The following is a 24,405-nucleotide window of genomic DNA, read 5'->3' on the forward strand; positions in this document are numbered from 1 at the left end:
CTTTCATGTACTATTCCTTAGATGTACTTATCATACTTTGTATAAAATTTTATCTTGCAATAATTAGAGATACAATTTCATGTTTCTTTTGGCTCTCCTCTCTCTCCTTGGTTCCATGTAATGTCATGAGTTTTCAACACTAGTCTTATACTTATTCTATAAACTATCAATCTTGTGAGTTCAAGTAGATTTTGTGCTCATCTTGATGACCATTGCCCACCCAATATGTAATTTCTTTGTAGAATATTATACAACACCTGGTTCTATTAACATCACCAATTTCTCTACATGCATCATTATTGCCATTATAGAACGTCGCTGGCAATGATTTCTACAATGATTTTGTAGAGACATTTATATCGATGCTTTTAGCGATGACAGGGGAAATATTTTTTATAAACATTTTGCATCACTTTGAGCGTCAGTATGAGGCTTTTATCTTGTAATGACTCTAGTAGTTAAATCTCCCTAATCATATGTAGACTATGGTTTGTAATTGGTACTATGCACAATTTCCATTACTAGCATCTTGATATAACTAGTATATGAAAATTACTCTACCTGTGAAGCTAGATGGTAACACTATTGCTCTACCCACAACAACCCTAGCAAGTTTATAATAATGTTAAGCATTTTCTTATGTGTACACAATACATGATCTCTAGGCATAGAATGTGCTAAGAGCACCACTATCGACGATAACCTAAGATGAGAAAAAGTGGAAAAGAGCTCAATGACAACAATTTCTACAAATGCTGAGTTATTTAAATGTTATTTAGATATTGTTTTACTTTCAAGAATATAAAATCTCAATATTATAATTTCATAGAAGCAACAATGCAATCTCACATAGACAACATTTCAAATTTAAAAATCATATCGTGTCATTATCATCATGAGAGATACATAAGTCTAAATCTTTTGAAATTTCTTTAATCCAACAATAGAATGAACAATTCTATTGAAGGATTTCTGAAAGAAGTCTTGAAGAATTTACATATGTTGATTGAACTATACATTTGATGATGGGCCTATGCAGTGATTCATTTAGTTTAACATCATAGGGATCCTATTTAGACAAACTTTCAAAGATGTAACCTGAACATCAAGGGAAATGTTGTCAAGTGCAAGCAAGTTTTCATTAATTTGAGCTAGTAACTTAGAAAACTCCATTGTCTATACACATCTTACTCTTAGCAAGGTCTTGTGACTTATCTTCATGATTTTCCAAAGCCCAAGTTTCCCAATATTTGCAAATAAACTCATAGATTTCTCATATGTAGCCCTTTATTTCAGCTACCTCTTCCATTAAATTTAGCACATCATCCAAGCCTCCTCCATATCTTTGTGCCCCCATATCTTCTTGATCCTTTGAGCATGATTTAATTGAGGGAGATTGAAGCTCTTTGATGTTTAGACATACTTTTCAATTGTTTCTTAGCTATGTGGAAGAGATGCATGAACTTTAGGAATGGAACACAATTGTTGTGTTCTTTGACACGTTTAAGGACACATCCAATTGATCTCCTCCTTGCCATGTCCTTGATTTCATGCACATTTACTCATGCATTTGGAGTACAGAAAACAATTTCTCATACATAGACATTGTTTCTTACATCTAAGGCCTCTGCATGCTCTATACTACCATGGTTATTCAAAGTATTGAGAGAGAGAGAGAGAGTGTGTGTGTGTGTGTGTGGGAGAAAGAATACATTTTCTTAAAGTAAGTGAATACATTTTATGACCTCAACACACCAAAGTTCCTCCTAATCTCTTATGGGAGACTTTGGCAAAGGTTTGTGTCATGCTACAACTAAGTTTAGAGAAAAAACATGTAAGTCACAAAGTTAATCACAACATTCATAAGGCAAAAACTTGAGCATTTCTTTTATCAAAATACCTAACACATAAACATGATAATAACAAAGACTCACATATGTAAATTCTCAAGCTCACATGGATACCTTGAACTCCATCTCTATGCGATTAATGTATAGATATATATAAAGTTGATAATCATGATATATATATATATATATATATATATATATATATATATATATATATATATATATATATATATATATAAAATCTAGCATTAAAGTACACATAGATTAAAGCATTTATATACACACACTCAATAATCATGTGAGAGAGATTTTTTTAAAAACACAGTACACATAAACATATATGAAATATACATATATACATAAAACCAAGAGTATACATTAGTATATGCACAACCCTACACATATGAAAAGTATGTGTATGCACATTTAATATGCATCATCAAAACATTTGGCCAAGCATAAATATACATATAAACATAAAACTAAGAGTACACATCAATAGACACACAACTCTAAAAAAGAGGTACAAATTTTGTTGAGTCTAGACATACTTCAAAGAATCATTTTTATATTCATGGATCTCATGAAGAAGGAAAATTATGCAAGTAGTTCTATATCACCATCAAAACAAGGACTAAAGAAGCCAATAATCCTCAAGTGTCCCAATCCCAACAAACCAACTTGCCAATAGGAGAGTGAATCATCACATACTTTACATTAATAACCTCAATATATTTTCTATATATTGGTATTTCACAAATTTTCATAATCAATCTCTAACCATCTTTATTCTAGAAGAAAATAAGCTAGAGTTACGAACAATCAAGATGATCGAATTGTTGATCAAGAAGATTGGTTATGTATTCATGAAGATGATGCTATTATGGATTATAATTTTGAGGATTGTGATTTTTTCTATTAGGATGTCATTGTGGATGATTATCTTGGTGCTCTTAGTGAAGCTACGGAAGATAATGCAACTACTAAGTCAGATTTCAATGAAGGAACTTTAAAAGAGCTTGAAGAAGTGCCACTACTCATATTGTGAAATTCACCATCTTTAGATGTATTTTTTCAAGATACCCACGTTCTAACATACAAGATAGTGTTTTAGATCATTACATTACTCAATTTCAAGACCAAGTCAATTTTCCACTATAGGAATTGTGGAATTTCAAGATTAGCACTACCATTCCTTTGCAAGAAGAGCAAGATTATAAGATTGGCACTGCATTTTTCTTGCAAGAGTTGGTTGAATATCAAGAATTGCAAAACACAATTATTTTCTATGTCCTTTATGAAGTTCCTCATGAGGTGCACTCTATGATTAAATCTTCAACTAAGATGATTCATTGACTTTCTATTGAGCTTGAGAAGGAGAGAAATGCGGCAAAAGTTGCAGTACTTAAAGCTTTATCTGTTATATCAATCAGCTTCAAGAAGAGAAAGCATTACTACGACAGGAGGTTTCTTAATGAATTTGCAAGTTTTTTTTTTTTTTGAATTCATTAATGCTATTGAGAAAGTTGTTCAATAGAAGGATAGTGAAACATAGTTTGTGTTTTCTCATCTTCAAGTCAAGATGCTATTCTTGAGGATCTCTATGCATTGAATGATCAAGTTGTTGATGTTTCAATTGAGATTGATACTTCTTAATTTCTTGAGGACTCTAATTAGTCTATCATTGAAGTTGGAACATTTAGAAATATGTAAATACCTACACTAGATATCTATGCAGTTCATAGGAATGGTTGATGTTATTCATGTTGATTGGTTTTTTAGCATGAAAGTGTTGATTGTATTGTATGCAATAGATGCTTATACAAAGAGTATGTTACAATTTTATGTATTAATAAGTGCTCCATTCTTTTACTTGCAAAGTGTTTTTTGAAGTTTTCAAGAGATTTTGGCAAATCAGGAGTATTCAGGTCTACTAAAAATGTCAATAGGATTATAGAATGGACTACAAGAATCTAAATTTCTCCGAAGATCTACAAGAACCTAAATTTCTCCAAAGATCTACAAGAATCTAAATTTCTCCAAAGATGTACATGAAGCTAAATTTCACTAATTCTTATAGTAGGACTCTAAATTCATGCAAAAGTACCTTAACTTCATGCAATAGTAACCAAACTTGCTACAATAGCAGCTTGCATTTTTCATATATCTACAACAACAAGCTAAATGCCTATAGTACCTAGAGCAGGCACAAGTTGAATTCATGCACTTTCTATAGCAACAAAATATACTATAACAACCTGAAAAATAGTAAGAATTACTACAACAACCTCAAAAATAGCAAATAAGACATCCACATGATTATCAATGGTTTCAAGAACTTGAAAATTAGCATATATAAGTTGTTGTGGATTATCATACATTTTTCTTTCGAGATGCAATGTCTTGTTCAAAGTCCAAATTGTGTGGTATATTGCTATACATTTATTATGATAAAAATGTTATATAATCATTTATATATTTTTGAATTAATGCAATTATTCTTTGTAGTTGGAGTAGTCTACTTATTCTATTATGGTTTTATATATTAATTCTCTATGATACATTATGGATGTTATTGTATATGATGAGTTCTTTGCCTTAGCATATTTCATTAAAATGGTTCTATTATAGAACTATGGCCCATTACTTGTCAGCATTTGTAGATACTTTTATTCTAGCTATACTACAAGGAGACATTGTTAAACTTGCAATTAATGGATTTAGGCTTTGAATACTAATTCAAGTTGATTATGATGAGCCACAGAAGGATTCACTAACGTGTCCACCTGTTCCCTTTTAGGACACGTCTTAGCAGTCCAGTAGAAAGAGAGTCTAGAAAGCTCCGCCCGACACTCCCATGGAATGTTACGGGGTTTGTGAACTAGGACTTTCCGCGTCTGCCACGTAGCAAAAGTAATCCGGCCGTTCCCACTCAAGACTTTACATTTGATAGGAACACGATTTGAGGGGAGTTGAGTAAGAATCCATGTACCTTTGGAGATTAAAGAATCGTATTTAGCTTGCATAGCTTCTTGCCATTGATCCCTTTGAGACGAATTGATAGCTTCCATATACGATATTGGATCCTCTTGGACAGACATAGCATCATCAAAGACATCATATTCAATAGAATAGAATCCATGCTCTATCTCAATAGGAAGATCAACATAGATCTCCAAATTTTCATCAATCTTCTTTGGAGGTGAAGGAGGTTTATGATCATCAGAATTAGTAGAATCACAAAGCAAGTAAGGAAATGCACTAAGCAAAGATTGTGTATCATCTGAAACATCTGACGAACATGTGCCACCCATAGTCTTCTCATCAAATATAGCATCAGGACCAATGATAACCTTTTGAGAAGAAGGATCATAAAATTTGTAACCTTTGGAATGATCTGAATAACCAATAAAAATAACCTTCAAACCTGGAGGATCCAACTTATGTCGAGTGTCCTTGGGCACATGAATATAAGAAATGTAGCCAAATGTGCGAAAGTGAGAGACTGAAGGTGTCTTCCCTGTCCAAATTGTTATAGGAATTTTACCAGCAGGTGCAGTAGTTGGAAGATGATTTTGAATAAAAACAGCTGTTAGAAGTGCTTCAGTCCAAAACTTTCGAGACAAACCAGAGTGTATAAGCATGCAACATATAGCATTAAGAATCGTGCGATTTTTGCGCTCAGCAACACCATTTTGCTTAGGAGAATAAGGAACTATAAACTCATGATGAATACCTTGATCCTTACAGAAGTCATCAAATAGATTGGATACATATTCACCACCGTTGTCACTGCGAAGCGTCTTTATAGAGAATCCATTTTGAAGCTCCACACTTATCTTGTATTGTTTAAATATAGATAAAGCCTCAGACTTATGTCGAAGAAGATAGACATGTGTGTACCATGAGAAATCATCAATGAAAGTTATAAAATATCGATATTGAGACTTTGAGGCAGGAAAAGGACTGCAAATATCGGTATGAACCAAATCCAAGAGAGCACAGGAATGTGATGAAGTAGAAGTGTGGAAAGGCAAACGATGGTGTTTTCCAAGTGCAGAGTACTCACATATTCCCATACGTGGATGAGATTTAAGATCCATACCTTGCACAAGACCATGACGATGAAGATCAAGAATTTTGGCAAAATCGGAGTGTGCAAATCGTTGATGCCATAATTTGCAATCTGCATCTCCAGGGGCAGTAACAAGATTTGCAACTGTATCATTCAATGATAGCTCAAATAGATTACCATGTCGAGGAGCCACTGCTATAGTATGCCCGTCTTTCTCTATACAACATTGATTATGATCAAAGCCAACAAACAAACCAAGATCAACTAGACGAGCAATAGAAAGAAGATTTCTTTGCAAATGTGGAACATGAAGAACTCCTCTTAATATTCTAATGGATGAAATAGTCCCCAGATATAAATCACCCACTCCTTTGACTTGGCAAGTCGTATCATCCGCAAGGTAAACAAACTTCTTGACAGGAAGAGAATGATAATTGTGAAGCCACTGCGATTGGTATGTCATGTTTCCAGTGGCACCTGAATCAACAATGAATAGAGAACCATCATGAACATGAAGTACCTTTTCTGGAGAGATATCATAATGGACGAAATTGAGCTCCTGATGAGTATGATCATCATCAGTTGTAGTTTGTTGAACAATATAAGCTCGAGAACGTTCTTCATCATATCTGCGTTTATAACAACGATGAGATGGATGATCTATATGTGCACAATAATCACAAGGAGGAAAACTTTTGGATGAGCGAGGTTGCTTTGTAGTAACTCCATGCTCCTCATCATATTGACGTGCCCAGCAATCAGAAGCCACATGACCTTTCTTATCACAATAAGAACAATGTTTGTTAGGATAAGCAAGACGAGAAGATTTACTACCTGGATTAGGGCGTCCACCCTGCTGAAAATGTGAAGCAGGATGCTTGCGAGCAACAAAAACAGCATCAAAATCCCTTTGTTCCCGAGTGACCAAAACAGCATCAAATTTTTCCAAATGATGCTCATGGCATTGAGAATATTCAATAAGAGATATACATGCTTTGTCAAAGTGGATATCATCCTTGTTAGACAAAATAGTGATGATATTGTCATATAAAGGATCTTTGATGGTATGAAGAAGTTGAGTAACAATCTGATTTTTAGCAACAAGAGTGCCGGCAGCACCAATCTGATTGATAATGTCTTTAAAAGCCTCGATATGAGAGTGCATAGAGGTACCAACCTTGTATTGAAGGTTCTTCAAACAAGTTTGGAGATATAAAATTTCGGTGACCGATTTCTTCTCAAACGTTGAGATAAGATACTCCCAAATAGCATGAGAGGTTTCCAGATGAAAGACATCCAACATAAGTGAGTTAGGAAGTGCAGAGAATATATAACGACGAGCTGCTTTGTCACGACGAATCCAATCAGTATGATCAATTTTCCATTGTTCAAATAATGGACCATCAGTAATCACAGAATTGTTATTCATCACATCAATAGGTTGAACTGGGCAAGACAGGTCGCCCAAAACAATATCAAATAATTCGTCACCTTCAAGAATTAGCATCATCTTTGCTTTCCACCCAGGAAAGCCTTGGAAGAAGGGAACCGAATGTTGGCCAGACGGATATCCGTTAACAATTACACAATTGGCCATGCCTGTATGTCGAGAGAAAACAAATAAGATGAGATCGCAGAATCTGCAAACCATGATCAAGATGAGCGTAGTTGAGACGCATGACAATCAAAATAGGGATATGCACGTAAGAACGACAAAAAGTATTGAGTGACTAAAAAGAAAGCCCAAAATAGAGAGGCATAACGTGCAAGACGAGATGACGCATATAAGAAAAGTGCTATTTTGATCGAGCAAAGAACATGAACGATAATAAAACATCGCTAAAAATAGCAAGATGTTTACTTGTCGTAATCAACATCATTAACGAAGACGAGCGATTAATAAACTGTAATTGGGGATTAACGAACTGTAATTAGAAATACAATTTTAAATAAAGAATCGCAGATTCGAGCAGAATTGCTGTCTTGAATCCTGAACTATCATAACTTTTGATCCAGAACTCCGATTGACAACCGGTTTTGACAAGATTCGAGAGCAGTTTTTAAAGACAAAATTAACTAATACTTCTAATTTGAACAAGTTCATGTATCAAATCATCACTTGTGCAAAGAATTCAATCAAGTATAAACAATGAAACAACTTATCTTCCTTGTTGTTGCTATGCATCCATAGCTCTGATACCATGTTGAGAGAGAGAGAGAGAGAGTACGAGAGAGATACACAAGACATGCTCCCAAAGAATGATTCATATTGATGTAGAGTTAGTATATATAGGTGAGACCCAAGTCAAGTGAGAGATGATATATATAGTTGTAACAAAAATATGTATGTGGTGTGATAGTTTGCAGCATGAGAGAAAGGATTGTGTTGCCTATCAAGAGGCCTTGGCACGACAGCTTATCTTTTGGAAAGATGGCAAGATCCATGCACAAGAAACGGGATTTCCTCTTGCTTTGAATTTTGGAAAGGAGGTATGCAGAAGTTGTTGGAAGACTTGGCTGTCCGAAATGCTTATGCGGCAGTACATGCTTCTACTTTTGTCTATAGTTGGATAGAATGCATGGCCAAGTGATGGTTGGTCTAAAGGCTGAAATATGTGCACATGCTTTACATGCAGTTGAAAAGAGAAAGGTCACTGATAGTGAAATGTCTCATGCAGGGCAAGACATTCGTGGCATAACTGGTTGGGAATCACCGGTAGATAAATATTCAATGTATGCATATTTAGCAAATGTACAAAACACGGATGTACTTGTGGAAGAAAAACAAAAAAGAGATGAAGATATTACAGGGACATCTAAAAGAATGACAAGAAGAAGTGTGGATCAACCTAAAGCTGCAAATATGCCACCTCCCAAGCATGTTGTGGAAGAGGTCAGTCAGGAGCAAAAACAGGATAACAAACAAGAGGGCAAAAAGAAGGGCAAGCAGCCAGGATATAAGTTGCAATCTGACACTGAGACAGCCACTAAACAGTCGGGTGGTCACCGGTAGATAAATATTCAGTGTATGCATATTTAGCAAAGGTACAAAACACGGATGTACTTGTGGAAGAAAAACGAAAAAGAGATGAAGATATTATAGGGACATCTAAAAGAATGACAAGAAGAAGTGTGGATTAGCCTAAAGCTGCAAATCAGCCACCTCCCGAGCATGTTGTGGAAGAGGTCAGTGAGGAGAAAAAACACAATAACAAACAAGAGGAAAAAAAGAAGGGCAAGCAGCCAAGATATAAGTTGCAATTTGACATTGAGACAGCCACATATCTTAAGAAGGTTCTTGAAGAATAGATCTTAAACAGTCGGGTGGAATTTACCTTGGGAGAGGTACTTGGCATTGCCAAGCAAGAATTTCATGATGAGATCATTGAGATAATTAAAAGGAAGTGTCAATTTCTTGGTGATACCACTAGTGCATTACTGCAATTTGAAGAGGAAACTAGTTTGTTGGGTATTTGGGCTGAATATGAGCATGAAGTAAGTATAGGATTGTCTATGCAGGATGCTACTAATCAATGGACAGCATGTGGAAAAGATAAGAAAGTAGCTGAAAATGCATTGTCTTGTAGCAATATGCATGGTGGAGTAAGGCAAATGCAACAATATGGAGAAGAGACTCCAAGATTTATTCCTCGTAGTCACTACACAAGAAATCATTGGGCTAGAGCTACCAATTCTCTTGTAGAAATATGCATGGTGGAGTAAGGAAAATGCAACAATATGGAGAAGAGACTCCAGGATTTATTCCTCGCAGTCACTACACAAGAAATCATTGGGCTAGAGCTACCACTAAAACGGTAGTGAAAATAGGGGAACGTTGTCAAAGAGTTTTCTGTTCATGATATAAAACATAGAGTTTTTATGTTTATAGAAGAACTTCATTAGGTTTCACATGAGAAACTTTCATACATAATTCAATCATTGTAACCCAACATCCGTCTTAGATATCACTTAATTTCATAAGTTCTTTTGTAACTGTCATACAATTTTCAGTTATACCATGTATATTGACAAAAATTAAGTCTATGGGAACCCACAACTTGATCAACTAGAGGTAATTCATAGTTTGCAGGCCAAGTCACATTGGTTCAAGAGGAAAATTTGGTTGGAAATCAAGAGAAGTGCCAAAAGTCCACTAGGTTTGTGTGGGACCTGAAATAATGGTCTTATATGACTTATAAGTGACCTAAATGGTCAAACTAAAGAGTGGGAGCTGAGGAGGATGCAGTTTGCATTTTTTGGTGCAAAAAATGGGCTTGCATACCTGTGGCAGATGGAGGATGAGCTGTGAGCTATGGTGCATGCTCCAAAGCTTGCAAACTCAAGGCAAACTGAAGTTGAAGAAGGAGATACAAACAAGGAAGGTGAGAGCTCTTCTTGCTCGCCCATTTGGTATGACAAAAATGAATGGTATGACAGTCCATAAAAGGGGGAAACCGGAGAAAAAGTATTCAGCCTGCTCTTATGTACGTCTTCTTTCATTCTTTTACCATATTCATAGTCCAATGAAGCCCATCTTGTACCCAAGTACTTGAGTGACTTTGGGGCAAGCAAAGGGGAGGATTTTGAAGGTGTATGGACTGTTATGGACTGAAAAAACCAGTCATAAATAGGGTAGCCCACTGTTCTTGTCCATTTTGATGAGTAAATAAGAGATCTATGTGGTTGTAAGAGAAGGAATTGACCTCTTAACATCATGGCTTCATTTGTGAATGATTAGAGAAGCTTATTCTTGTTATTATGTGCACTTTTGGAGCTTGATTATGGGCTGGAAATTACTATTTTAAGACAGGGCTGAAGTAAAAATTATGCTTTGTCAATACATTTCATGAGTTTTTGATCTATATCTTGGATGTAATTGAGTCTACCATCAAAATACTTGTATCTTGGAGTTATTATCCATTCATGCTCATGAAATAGATTCCAATTGAGCTTGCATTTGGAATATTCATTTGGATTCAATCTGAGATTATCCCTTAATGTATTGGCTTATTATCTGTATATGCATTTGATGTAATCAAGACAAAGTCTTTCATTCCATTCATGTATGCTAAATAAAAGAAAAAGCTTGAGGTCTTCTTCTTCAACTAAGTCGTCTCAAAAACCCAAATCTTAACAAACCCCAATCTTTTCTCTCTCTCCTAACCTTGAATCCCACACTCCTCTTCTACTCTAAACCCCGGTGGAAGACCTTCAACCCCCAACACGACAACAGTGGTGAACCCGACGTAAAAGTCAGCCCCGCGGAAGAGGAAGTACAATGGGAGAATCATCAAGTTCGGGAGGAGATGCTTTGCAGTAGTTGTTTCATCTAATGTAAGAAAGCGAGCAACAACAATTGCAATTTTAGCAGCTGTTGCAATTGCAACAAAAGTGGAGACAAGATGAAGAGAGGAATGATGCCACTACCATTAAGGCTTTGGAAGCAGTTGGGCAGGAGCTCAAGCAATTTAATGGGCAAAATGTGTTCTCTTTTATCCACCTCTATACTGACAAGATGGTCTTCTTTGGAGTTCCTCATCATGCTTGGAGCCGATACTTTGCCTGTTTGGCTGTGCATGGCCTCCAGGACCGGATTCATGGTCTTTTTCAAAAAGATGCGGGATGGTCTGCATTCAAGAAGGCTCTTCAAGAAGAAATTTTTCTTGAATATTCTGGCCTCATGACGAAGAAAGTCTTCACTAAATGGGTTGAAAGGCCCAATAAGGGACTAGCCGCCCACTGCTCTTCACCGCGAATTTGAAAGCAAATTTGCTCAACTAGATCTTCACAATCATCAGGGTATGGAAAGCCAGAAGATTGAATTATTTCTAAAGGCTGCGGATCCTTTTCTTCAAGAGAAGCTAACTGATCGACTTGAAGATCCTGAATCTGAGACAGGATTGAAGACTGCTTGGAGTGATGTCATTGAAGCAATTAATATGATTGCTCGAAGAGAGCAGATGCGCCTAAGGTGGGGATCTACCTCTGTACCAACTAAATCCATGAAGGAGCCTGTTTCTGTATCTTGACCTCTTGTCTCTATGGCCGAGCAACCAAGAAATCCTACTGTTCCACCTCCAAAGAAGGATGTCATGGACGAACTGATCAAGAGCATGCGGGATATCCATCTTAATCTAATGGAGATTAATTTCAAGGTGGAAAGGCTTGATGTGAAAGTGGAAGAAAGAGGACAGACAACTGCCCAAAGACCCGTACAAGAAGGCTTCAAAAGACATTGTACCTAGTGTGATAGCCTACAACATTATAAGAGGGAGTGCAATGCATTACGTGAAGTTGAAGTGCAAAAATTAGTCTTTTGGAAGGATGGTAAAATTCACACAACCAAAATCGGGCTTCCTCTTGAGACAAATTTTGGTAACGGTGGCATGAAGAAAAGACTGGAGGATTTGGCAACAAGAATAACCTATGCAGCTATTGATGCAGCTACCTATCTGCTGCAAACTGAGCCAACTAATGAAATTGTTAAAGCATGTAAAACTGACGCAAAATCATAAGTGTGGATGCAGGCTTTAGATCTCATGGAGCAGGGCAAGGCAACAAAAGATGATTCAACTACTACCAATCAATGCATCTAGGGAAGAACGGGATGGACCAAGCCAGTTGATTCATTTTCATCTTTTGCTCGGTTGGCTAAAATTAATAATCATGAAGCTATGATAGAAGAAAAGACAAGAAGAGATGAAGATGTTGCCGGTCCCTCCTCTTTGGGGCCAACTAAACATGTGACAAGAAGTAAACCAGATTAGCAGAAGGCTGCTGAAAATCCACCACCGCCAGAGCTTAATATGGGAAATGCCCCACAAGCAAAGAAGACGGAAGGAAAGAGAAAAGGAAAAAATCCCGGCTACAAGTTGCAGTGTGACATAGAGACTGCGACGGATCTCAAGTGGATCCTAGAAGAAAGGATTCTTGGAAGCAGAATTGAATTTACATTAGGTGAAACTCTCAGAATTTCAAAACGAGGATTTCATGATGTAATAATTGATGTAATTAAACGAAAAATACAATATGTTGGTGAGGAAACTGAAGAATCTGTGCATGCATTTTTGCAAGCACTTCATGTGTATTTGCAGGATGAAGAGAAGCTAAAAACTCAAGGGATTCGATTGGAGGCAATCAAAGAATTGATTGCAGCCATAGAAGCCAAAGATGAAGACATCTATGAAGCAGAAATTGAAGAAGCTATTGCAGAGAATGTTATGGTAAGTCTTCCCAATCCAAAGAGCAGCCCATGCATAAGAAAGAAGCTTGTCTTCACAACATGCAAGAAGAGAATGATGCTCATTTTATTCCTAGTAGACACTACTCCGATACCCATTGGGCAAGGGCGGCCACCGAAACCGTTGTCAAGATTGGAGAAAGAGAGACTCCATGCATTGCCCTTGTAGACCATGGCTCAGAAATCAACATCATGTCAAGAAGTCTCTACGAAAATGGCAGATGGCCCATAGATGTGGACCCAGGATGGCACATGAAAGCAGCAAATAACTCCTCTAGCGATCTTTATGTGGCATGTCCTTATGTACAAGTTACTATTGGTAATGTAAAAGATGAATTTCATTTCTTTGTTCAAGATTCCTGCAGCTATCCTATCATTCTTGGTCAAACTTTTATTTCTGATTCTTGTTTGGAGACAAAGGCCCTTGATGATGGTTCATCATATGCTCGGATAAGAAGTAAGGATAATGACAAAGCTGTCCAATTTTTGACTGTATATCTAAATCATCACTGGAATAGAGATCGATTGAGAGGTCATCATGTACCTCCTAATGCCCGAGAATTTAAGGGTTTTCGGGTAGCATTGTTGTAAGTGGAGGCTATAGCGGTGCTTCATGTCATAAAAATTTTCATCCACATGTAAAGGGGGCTATGCCAAAAGCTGACTTGCAGGTTTTTATGGCCAACAGTGTGGGCTGTTATAAATAGTTTTCAGCCATGAATAGGGCTGAAAAAAAGCATTTATGTCATGTGAAACGAGAGTTGAAGAAAATTAATGTTTTGGCTAAAAATGAAGAAATTTCAAGGCTATTTCATGGGCTGATCTATAATGATACATTAGCTGAAATACATGCAGTTGTTCATGCAGAAAATCAAGCTGGAAATCAATCCATACATGTATACACATTGGATATTTATGACATAATTCAAGAATTTGTAGATCAAGAAGCTTTTGGACAGTCATACAAGGATGAGGTAAGAGTAGAAACAAAGTATAAGACAGCTGACAAGAAGGTCAAGACGGTGGCTACTCCACTACCTCTCGAAAGTGAAGGACTGGTAGAAAGGGCATCCAAATAGCCAAGCCTTCGTAATCCCAAAGATATTGGTCACCAATTTACAGCTGAAAGTTTACAAGAGCTAAAAATCGGTGAAGACTCTTTTCTCTTGCCAACTGAAAATCAAATCTTCATGCAGATATTAAAGAAACATGGAAAAGCTTTTTCATTTCAGCCACATGAAATTGGCTGTATGGATCCAAGTGTTGTGGCACCAATGGTGATTTTCATGGTCCCACACGTTCCTTGGAATCTTAAACCAATTCCGGTACCAAGGGCTCATTTGCCTAAGTTACTGGAGCTTTTAAATAAAAAGATAAAGATGCGAATATTGGAGCCATCTTTAGCTCCGTATTCCAACTGATGGTTTACCGTGCCTAAGAAGAATGGATCTTTGCGATTCATTCAAGATTTACAGCTTGTCAATAAAGTCACTATTAGAAATGTTGGTTCAGGGCCAATTGTTGATGAATTTGCTAAAGCTTTTGCAAGTAGAGAAATTTATTCCATGGGTAATTTATATTCGGGCTATGACCAATTTCAGCTTACTTTGGAGAGCCGAGACATTACCACAATGAAGACGCCTCTTGGTTTAGTCCGCATGTGTACTCTACCTCAAGGAGCTACAAATTCAGTAGCTCACATGATGAATGCCATGCATAAAGTAGTGAGAGATTATATTCCCCAACTAACTCTTCCTTTCCTTGATGATGTACCGATCAAAGGATGTGAAATTCATGAGAAGAATTAAGAAGTCAATGAGCTTGGATGTCGCAAGTTTGTTTCCGATCATATTAATGATTGTTCTCAAATCTTGTCTAAATTGGAAGAAGTCCATCTTACTCTTTCAGGTGCTAAATCTATTTTTGGAGTCGAAGAAGTTCTTGTGGTAGGGCATATGTGTGGTCCATATGGCCGAAAGCCTTCTCCAACCAAGATTGTGCTATCAGCAAAATGAGAGAAATATCCACAAATGTTTCGGAGGTGAGAAGATTTCTTGGAGCATGTGTTTTCTATCTTATTTGGATCCCACATTTCGTTCATGTTGCTGAAAATCTTTATCAACTACTAAGAAAAGGCCAATTTAGGTTACTCAAGCTATTCGACAATTGAAGAAATTGCTGATTTTTGCCCCCACCTTAAAGAGGGCTAATTACTCTAATGGACAGCCCATCATACTCATAGTGGACACAAGTCCTATTGAGATAGGATGGGCAGTTGGTCAAGATGATCTTGAGGGCAACATATATGCAATTCACTTTAGAGCGAAGGTTCTTAATGAACGTCAAAGAAGGTATGCTCAAATTAAAAGAAAACTTTGGGGAGTTGTAACTGCATTGAAATGTGACTAGGAGTACTTCATGGGCGCACATGTAATAGTTAAAACAGATTGTCTTCCATTCTTGGGCATGATTGCCAACTGCTCCACTCCCGACATAGCTATGCTAAGATGGATAGCCTATATTAAATCCTTAAATCCTGATTTGAAACATATTGTAGGAAGAGATAATCCAGTTGCAGACATGATTTCGCATGCTAGATATAAGAACGAAGAAGAGATTATGGATGAGGAAGAAATAGAGTCTATATTTGCTAAAAATGATGCTGTAATTGCAGGTTCAGATCTGAAAACAACAAGTACAGTTGTGCCTAATGATGGTTTAGCTATAAAAAATGTAGGTACATCATTAATTATAGCAAGCACAACATGTTCAGCTGTTGTAACAAAATTTACAGTAGCAAAGAAAGAAGAAACAACCATGGAAAGACGATGGGCAGTTGAAAGACAGCATGCTCAATGTTTTGTTATGGTTTGTTCGCACTTTAAAGAAGAATATTATGCAGGTGATTGGCTAAAAATTGGCCAATTTCTGAGTACTATGACAAAGAAGGAAGATTGGGCTAATAAAGAGTTCAAGAGAATCAAACACCATATTGGAGAATATGGGAATTTCCCATAAGTTTGGGACACGTGGTCAAATCTTTAGATTTGTCATAACTTGAACACCATAACTCCAAATCCAACGCTCTATAGCTCAATAGATTCCATTTTTCAAGTGCTTTCCAATGATAGGTCACATCATATGGTTTTGAGAAACTTATGGGCATGTTGTCTGGGTGCCACCTTTTTAGTATTCAAAAAATGGAAATTGGGAGATTCCCAAACTCACTAATATTGTGTTATCAGGAGAAAAGCTTATGGCTTCTTTCTCAAAGATGGCTACCTTTGGAGGCATGAGAAAAAGAAAGGAAGAGCGCCTGTTTGTGTCTTAGGAGACAAGAAGACTCAAAGATAGGTCATGCAAGAGTTTCATGAAAGCCTATTAGCTGGTCATAGAGGTATATGGGGCACTTTTGTTGAAATAAAAGAGAAATTTTGGTGGCAAAACATGTATAAAGACATTCAGCATTTTGTTGAGTCTTGTCATGTTTGTCAAATGTACTCTATGGTTAAGCATAGAGATGGGCTTTAGCCTACCTTTCCTTTATCCATTCATTACAAATGGGTTATTGATTTAGTAACTATGCCTACACGAATTTGGAACATGATATATCTAGTACTTGCTACAGAAGATCTCACAAATCAGGTGGAAGGAAAAGCCTTGACAACAAAGTCTACTCAAGCTGTTTGTAGATTTTTACTTGAAGAAGTATTATGCAGGTATGGCTGTGTTGCCAAAGTAACTGCTGATAGAGGAGAATTGAATGCCAATGAGGCTCACCATTTCTTTGCTCAATTGGGAATCAAGCTATCTCTTACATTAGCCTACAATCCTGAAGGAAATGGTAAGAGTGAAATAGGTCATCAACCAATTCTCAAAGCATTGGCAAAATCTTACAGAGGAAAGATGAGAGGATGGCCTAAAATGCTTCCATTCACATTATGGGCGTTAAGGAAATAATTCATGTCAAGAAACCTTAATTTATGGAGCAACGCGGAGTGGGTAGCCAAAAAGGTCCAAAATTGTCCAAGAGTTGAAGAGGTGTGGACCACATCTAAAGGAGCATAGCCAGAAGGAAAAGGGTATTTTGGTATTAATCAACATATGCAAAAAAGAGAGGAATGGTGGAGAGAGAGAGAAAATGATTAAAAAACAAGACACCATTATTTCTTGCTTGTATTGATCATTGCATGTGGATCATGCACTATCTCTTGTAAAGAGTATGAAGAATGGAACCACATCTTTGCCCTCTATGCACTAATGTAGATTTTATGGCCTAATATGGAAAAATAAGAATGCACCATTTTTAGTCTCTCTCTCCTCTACATTTAATATTTCTCTTTCCTACCTTCCTATGCACATAATGGTAATTCCTATGAGAGGAAGAGGGTGGGGTAAGAGAGAGGGAGAGATGGTTGGAGCATGATAAATATTGATTATGGAGCATTGTTGGAGCATGTGGGGAGGATTTCTAGTGTGTTAGCAACATTGGATAGCATCAGAGACCTTGGCCTTCACATGAGGTGACACACGGATCACGATGGTGGAAGCGATCGAAGCGTAAGTGCTTTAATTTCCATATCAAATAAAATACAAATAAGAAATTGTTTTAGAGGTGGATAAAAGAAGACTTGAACTTGATTTTTAAGTCCTCGACTTTTCTATTTGTTTCTTTTTAGTTTATTATAAAATAAATAGTTAAACTTGAAAAAAAAATAGCCAAAAATAGTAAAAAATCATAAATCATTAGTAGCATGCTAAGAATGATCTAAGAAATAAAAAAATATTTAAAAATCTCACATTCATTCACAAAATATCAAAAGACAAGAGTTTTATATTCAAATATAGTGGTTTGATAGCATGGGGTTGGCCTTGGTGTTGTTTCTTATATTCTAAGTATAGAAAGTGATTAAAATTTTGATAAACATAATTGAAATGGGTCAAATTTGTATGGATATCATATCTAGGTAGTTCTTGTGTTATTTGTTTGCCCAAGGGTAGCAGGAGGTGAGATGCTCACAATGCCCATGATTTTCTCTTTAGCAATGACACCGCATATCATTAGAGCATATTCATGAGAAAATCTTGAAAGATTGCTCGCTATATACACACATTGGTTTCCACATTAATAATTCTTGTGTATCATTTATTCACTTTGTACATGCAAACACTATTTTGCATACACCAACATGTAACACTTATCTTCATATGGACCAAGTGTGTGAGAAAAATTAAGCTATCTAGACATGAGATTTAGAAGGGCTAAGTAGTGAGGTTAAGTTGAGTAAGTGTATCAAGATGTGATATAAGATGAGGATTAGTAGGCCAATCCCTAACTAGGTTAGTACACTTGTGATTAGAGGCTAAGGGAATCAGCCATGGAGGAGCTTGTGTTATGTTTGTGTGGTGTGCTAGACACCTTATGTTGGGCCCTTGCTTGGAGTTCATGGTAGGTAGTTAGATAGTAGACTACAAACATAGTATGTTAAAGTTCAAAGAGAGTTCTTCTAGGTATGGGCAGTCGCTCAAGGCTGCAAGGTTGTGGACGTTGGTTGTGTGAGGTCCAACATCAAGCTTAAAGTGAGAGACCTGATGTCGAGCCCATTGTAGGTCTTGAAAGTATAATGCCTTTGTAATAATATCAATATTTTTTTAAACCTATTTATAAAAAGGGTATTACACCCTCTTAAGTCCCTATTCAATGTTTAGTTTTTTTAATAGAAGCCTATTTGTAATATTTTGTTCAATTTTATTCTTTGCATTTATATAAAAGCATGTATAGATAAGTTTTTATGCATAATGTACTTTTGAAACTAACTACTTTTTAAAATTATACTTATTTATTTTCCTTTATTATTCTTAGCATTTATTTTTGGATTATAAGGCGTATTAGCTTGTTTAAATGACATTTTAAATCTTTTTTCTTCATCTTTACTATTATATGGATCAGATAGTTTTTTATTATTAAAGTATACGCACTTAAAAAATGAGAATTTAAGAGGCATCACGTGTTGTGGCTATACTGATGACATTATCCCTACAACTTTGGATGATAGAATTACTAATGCAAGTAATGCTTTATATGTAGAAACTCTATATCTATGTATATACTTGTATGAATGCATATGTGTATATAAATAGAATCATATTTAAGTTTTTTTGTTTGATTTCAATGGTTTCTTGTGACTAGAATGTCCACTTTTGTTATAAAATGGATTAAATTTTTTTAAATACTTTAGTCCCTTCTAATGACATGTAGATATTTCCTTACAGTCGCATGCATTCATGGTCGGATGCTCCTCTTGAAGACATAATTGTTGCTGAAGAGAACACTCCTCTTGAAGGCATAATTGCATTCATTGCTTAGATGGCCTCCAAATTGAATTCTATGTAAGATGAAGAAAATAGAGAGGAGTTCTTTCATACACCAACTATTGGATATAATGGCAAGATATGAGTTGTACTCGTTATTGGATGTATTCAATGGATACAATCAAGTGTAGATTGCAAAAGAATATCATCGGTCGAAAACAACCTTTATAATGGAATGGAGGACCAATGCCTATAAAGTGATGCCGTTTGGGCTCTGCGAGTGACACCTTACCCATCTTCCAATGAGAATGATAATGGTGGACACTTTCCAAAACTATCTTCATGACTTCATTAAGATATGCTCTACTTGGTCAACAAGGCCTATGGTACAAGTTGTATTGGTACACGACTTCTACTATAATTTGATTTCTCTCTCATAAGTAGAGAAAGCAAATAAACATTTTATTGCCGATCACATGTCTCATATCATGAGTAGAGACGAAGAAATTGGGATTGATGATAATCTCCTCGATAACCATTTGTTTCACATTTAGCAAGAATCCGAACTTTTCAAGCCAAATCTCACACCTTGTTGGGTGGATGACATCATCCATATATTGGAAAATATACAATCAGGAAGACCCATTGAAAAGGAATACCTCAGCCATCTCTTGACCAAGACCTCACTCTATTATATGATTGTTAACTAACTTTATCAACTAGGATAAGATGGTCTTCTTTGTAGATATGTTAGTGAGCATAAAATTGAGGGTGTGCTACTAAAATCACATGGAGGAGCTTTGTGATTGAGGACACTTTGATGCAAGCACCATAGGGAAGGAAATGTTTACATTCTTAGTCACATGGTGGCTCACTCTCATTCGAGATGCAATATATTCTTTCAAACACTAAAAAAAGTGTAAGTCAATACAATAGCTATAATGAGGTAAGTATAAGTAAGTATGTTCTTCCATCATTGGTATGGTTTCCCTATGTAAGTAAATAGGTGAAATTTAATGTGTGCATCATGTGATGAGCCTCTTGAAATAATAGAGTATGTTTGATGGTCATGATGTCAGCCTTGTAGAGTGTGATATCTATCTGTCAATCTTAATAAGTACTTCTCATCCCATAAGGTAATGTTGTTTATATTTCAAAATCATGTATGATAGTTAGAAACTCTATCATGTCTACTATACTTTTATTTTGCAAACTTTTGTGGATCTCATAGGCAATAGGATGGTCATTTTTCATAAGTACTATACTAATGCTAGATCCATTAGCATTGATGAGAATCCATCATCCAAATAGCATTGTAGTTTGGAATTTCTTCAATGTTGTGAAGCTATTGTCTATAGCAGTCTTCTTAAGAGACATCTTTAGATGATAAGTAGCATAGATAGTGAACAATGCATAATAGCTTTCATTGAGCATTTAAATGAGTGATTTGGGGCTTATCTTTAAATTTAGAGTGGTTAGTTTCAGCTCCATTTTTAAGTGGTTGATTGGATGTTCATGGAACAATGCTTATGTCATCAAAAGTAAAATTGAAAGAGCTTTTGAAATAATTATTGCTAGCTACATGCTAATGATTCTTTCCTTCGTTGTTGCGAGAACAATATGAGCTATAGTCTTGAGTTCATTCTCTACATCGTGTGTATAGGAGATATCTATCTAAAGCAAAGAAGATTGAAGGGTGTTGAACTCTGTGTGAATTCCTTGCTACAACCTATCTTCATATTTTTGTGATAGTGTGTCCCTAGCAATGCCTTTCAACATGCACAAAAGAAGGCGCTGCAAAAATCTCACAGTCCATATGGCTATGGTATCTTTGTCTTTCCATAAGAGATTTTCCAAGGTGAATCTTGCTTATAAGTGAAATTGTGGAGACAAAAATGACTCCTTTACCTTGGACTCAAAGTCATTCCATATACTAGGCTTATCAATGCTATGGCACAGAACATTCCACCAAAGAGAGACTTTATTGGATAGGTAATTTGAACCACACTTAATTTATCTTTTTCATTGAAGGATTCCTCATCAAAATAATCATCAATCTAACTAAACTATGATAAATAGCTTTACCATATTTGTGACAATCAAATTTTGTAAATTGAATAGATTTATGGCTAATTGTTTTCTTCTTTTGTGCTTGCTATGCATCGAGAACACAATGAAGCATGCTTGTGATGTGATTATCTTCATCTTGGGAGGCTTGAGCCCATTGTTGCTCATGTTCTTGTAGAACACATGTGATCTCCATTAAATTATGTTGTTGTAGGTCACGTGTGGCTGAAGAGTAATTTTGGGTGAAGGGAAGTCATCTTCAATGTCGTTGGAATTCATTACTTGATGTGAGATAGAGAAGAACTTGTTAGATAACTCCTCATACCAAAACTTACAAAGACAACACGGTAGGATTAAAATATTGAGATAAAAGATTTTTTGTTGATGGGAAATTGTTTTCAATGCTTTTCCCATGCCTTATTTTGGTACTCATAGCAACATATTAACACTGAAGCTTATACAGACATGAATTTAAATAGAGCTTAATACATTTTTAAAAGTCAAATGTACTTTTTGTCTTGATTTCTTTTAATATTCTGGTTATCCCTTGTGGTATCTTCCAAATACTCTCTCTCTGCCTATATCTCATTGAAAAACTCCATTACTTCAATGTAGGTTTTTTTTCCACATACATGCTCATGAAACCTAGATTTCTAGTCTATTTGTGATAAAACTAAGAGAGAGAAAGAGAGAGAGAGAGAATGTGTATGTATGTATGTTCATGTTATGCATGTGTGAGCTAAAGAGAACTAGAAAAAATGAATCCTTTGCAACTGTTCATTGGTAAGAAACCTTTAATTGCCAATTTTAAAACTTTTGGACATGAATTTTTAATGTATGTACCTGATTCTTCAAGGACCAAATGAGAGTTAGAGAGCCAAAAAATGCATGTTCCTTAGGTGTAGTAAAGTGTTAAAGGGTTGCAACTCTAAAACCCTTTTGAAAGGAGGGTCATCATAAGTCATGATGTGGTAGTTGTTGTGTATCCATATCAAGTTGAGGAGGAATATTATTCTTCAAGCACCAAAGAGATCCCTACTCATCCTCCAAAACTAGCAAACACAGGTTAGCTAGTCCCTACAACATGATAAGGGGAATGAGCATAAGGAACCTCACACAAGGAAGCAAGTTCTTAAGTGGGTAATTCAACTCCTAGATGGCAAGGATTTGCTGGTAATTTACGAGATTCAAGATGTGCCATGTTGATCAAAGAAGCTAAAGGTCAAAGGATCACTCAAGCACATTTGGTCAACTACACATTGATGACAAAGTTATAGAAATTACAAGAGCATGGTAACCTTCAATCAGCTATGGAATAACTAAAGTGGGTGCAATCATAATCAAACCTAGGAATTTGTAGGTCATCCAAAGAATCACAAGGTAACTGGCACAAAGTGTATCTACAAGGCTGATGGATCATTGGATAAGCATAAAACACAACTTGTAGCAAATGAATTTGCATAGATAGAAGGTTTTGACTACAATGACCCTTTTGCTTGTACAACTAGATTGACTACTATCAGTACCACTGTAGATCTTGATTGGCCGTTCCCACTTAGGACCAACCTGATTCAGGGTTTCCCCTAATGGTCATCTCCTAAACGAAAACTAGCGTCGAACCCCAAGCAACCTACTTTACGCACAAACGCCAGGGCCGAAGCAGATTCACGCTCCACTTAGTTCAAGGAGAATGGAAAACGAGAGGAATGCAAGGCTTGACCTCTTTGCCATAGGGCATATTAATCCCATTCCATTCCCCTAAAACAGCATAAACCGGGGTTATTATAGCCTAGACTCTAGGTCAACGCCCTTGCTATTCATTTCCTTTGAGAATATCTCCTTGTTGTCCATTATGATTGAGAAAAGTTCCCGACCAACTAGACCACCCATCCGTAGGATGGACGCATGGCCACATTCACCGCACTTTCCTCAGGTTGTTTTAGTTATCTAATTACCTACAACATTTAGTTGGACATGCATCAAGCAGCTTCCTTAATTAGCCGTTAGACACCGATTCCTTCACATAATTTTAGCACTTGACATAGAAAAGAAATTTCAAGCAAGTTCCTTTTCAACATGTTATCATATTTATCTTTGGAATACAATCATAAAGTCCAGCCGGCGCAAGCTTATCCATAATCCGCCCAAAGGCTATCCAACAATCCACAAGGATTACTAATCCAAGATTCCGCCCGTAGACTAGTATGCGGGCCTCAAGATCCAATCCTGAGTCACGTTATCCTCTTGTGCAGGGCGCGGAAGGCGAGGGATTTACGGCCAGAGCCCCTTGGCACCCAAGCATCCTCCTACTCCAAGTAATGCTCAATGGAGAGACCTCACGTGGCAGGTTTGGTCCACGTTCCCAGCACGGCTAACAACCCCCTTGGTTAGGGTCAGGCAGACAGTCGGGGGTAACTGAGACTGCCTCTCCCTTCAGGCCTTCAACCTGAAGCATTAGATATCTTTTCATCCTTTAGTTCCTTGAACAAACAAAGTAAATAGTGCTCTTTAAACTATTACAAGCACAATCATTTCAAGTGGTTGTTATTTGGCCAACTGCTAAGGAGTGAATCCTTCTCTCCGAATGCATCCAGCATTCGATCCGGGATCAATTGTGCCTTGGCAAGATTCCCAAGGGTTTGTCTGTTCTCCCTTTTATCCTTGGGTTAAGGCCATACCCTATTAACCCAACTTAACCAATACCTTAGGTTTTATTAACAGTAAATCATGGTGACCATGTCACTCCAAATTATTGATTGGTCCTTTACTACCAAGAAAATACCTAATTTCCTTATCTTGGCAACTTTTCCCAAGAAAGGTGATATAACAGGATGACTACTCATTCTTTTGCAAGTTAAACT

Source organism: Lygodium microphyllum, chromosome 28, assembly GCF_053477565.2.
Source record: "Lygodium microphyllum isolate KBCC chromosome 28, Lygodium_microphyllum_v1.1.10, whole genome shotgun sequence".
Classification (NCBI taxonomy): domain Eukaryota; kingdom Viridiplantae; phylum Streptophyta; class Polypodiopsida; order Schizaeales; family Lygodiaceae; genus Lygodium; species Lygodium microphyllum.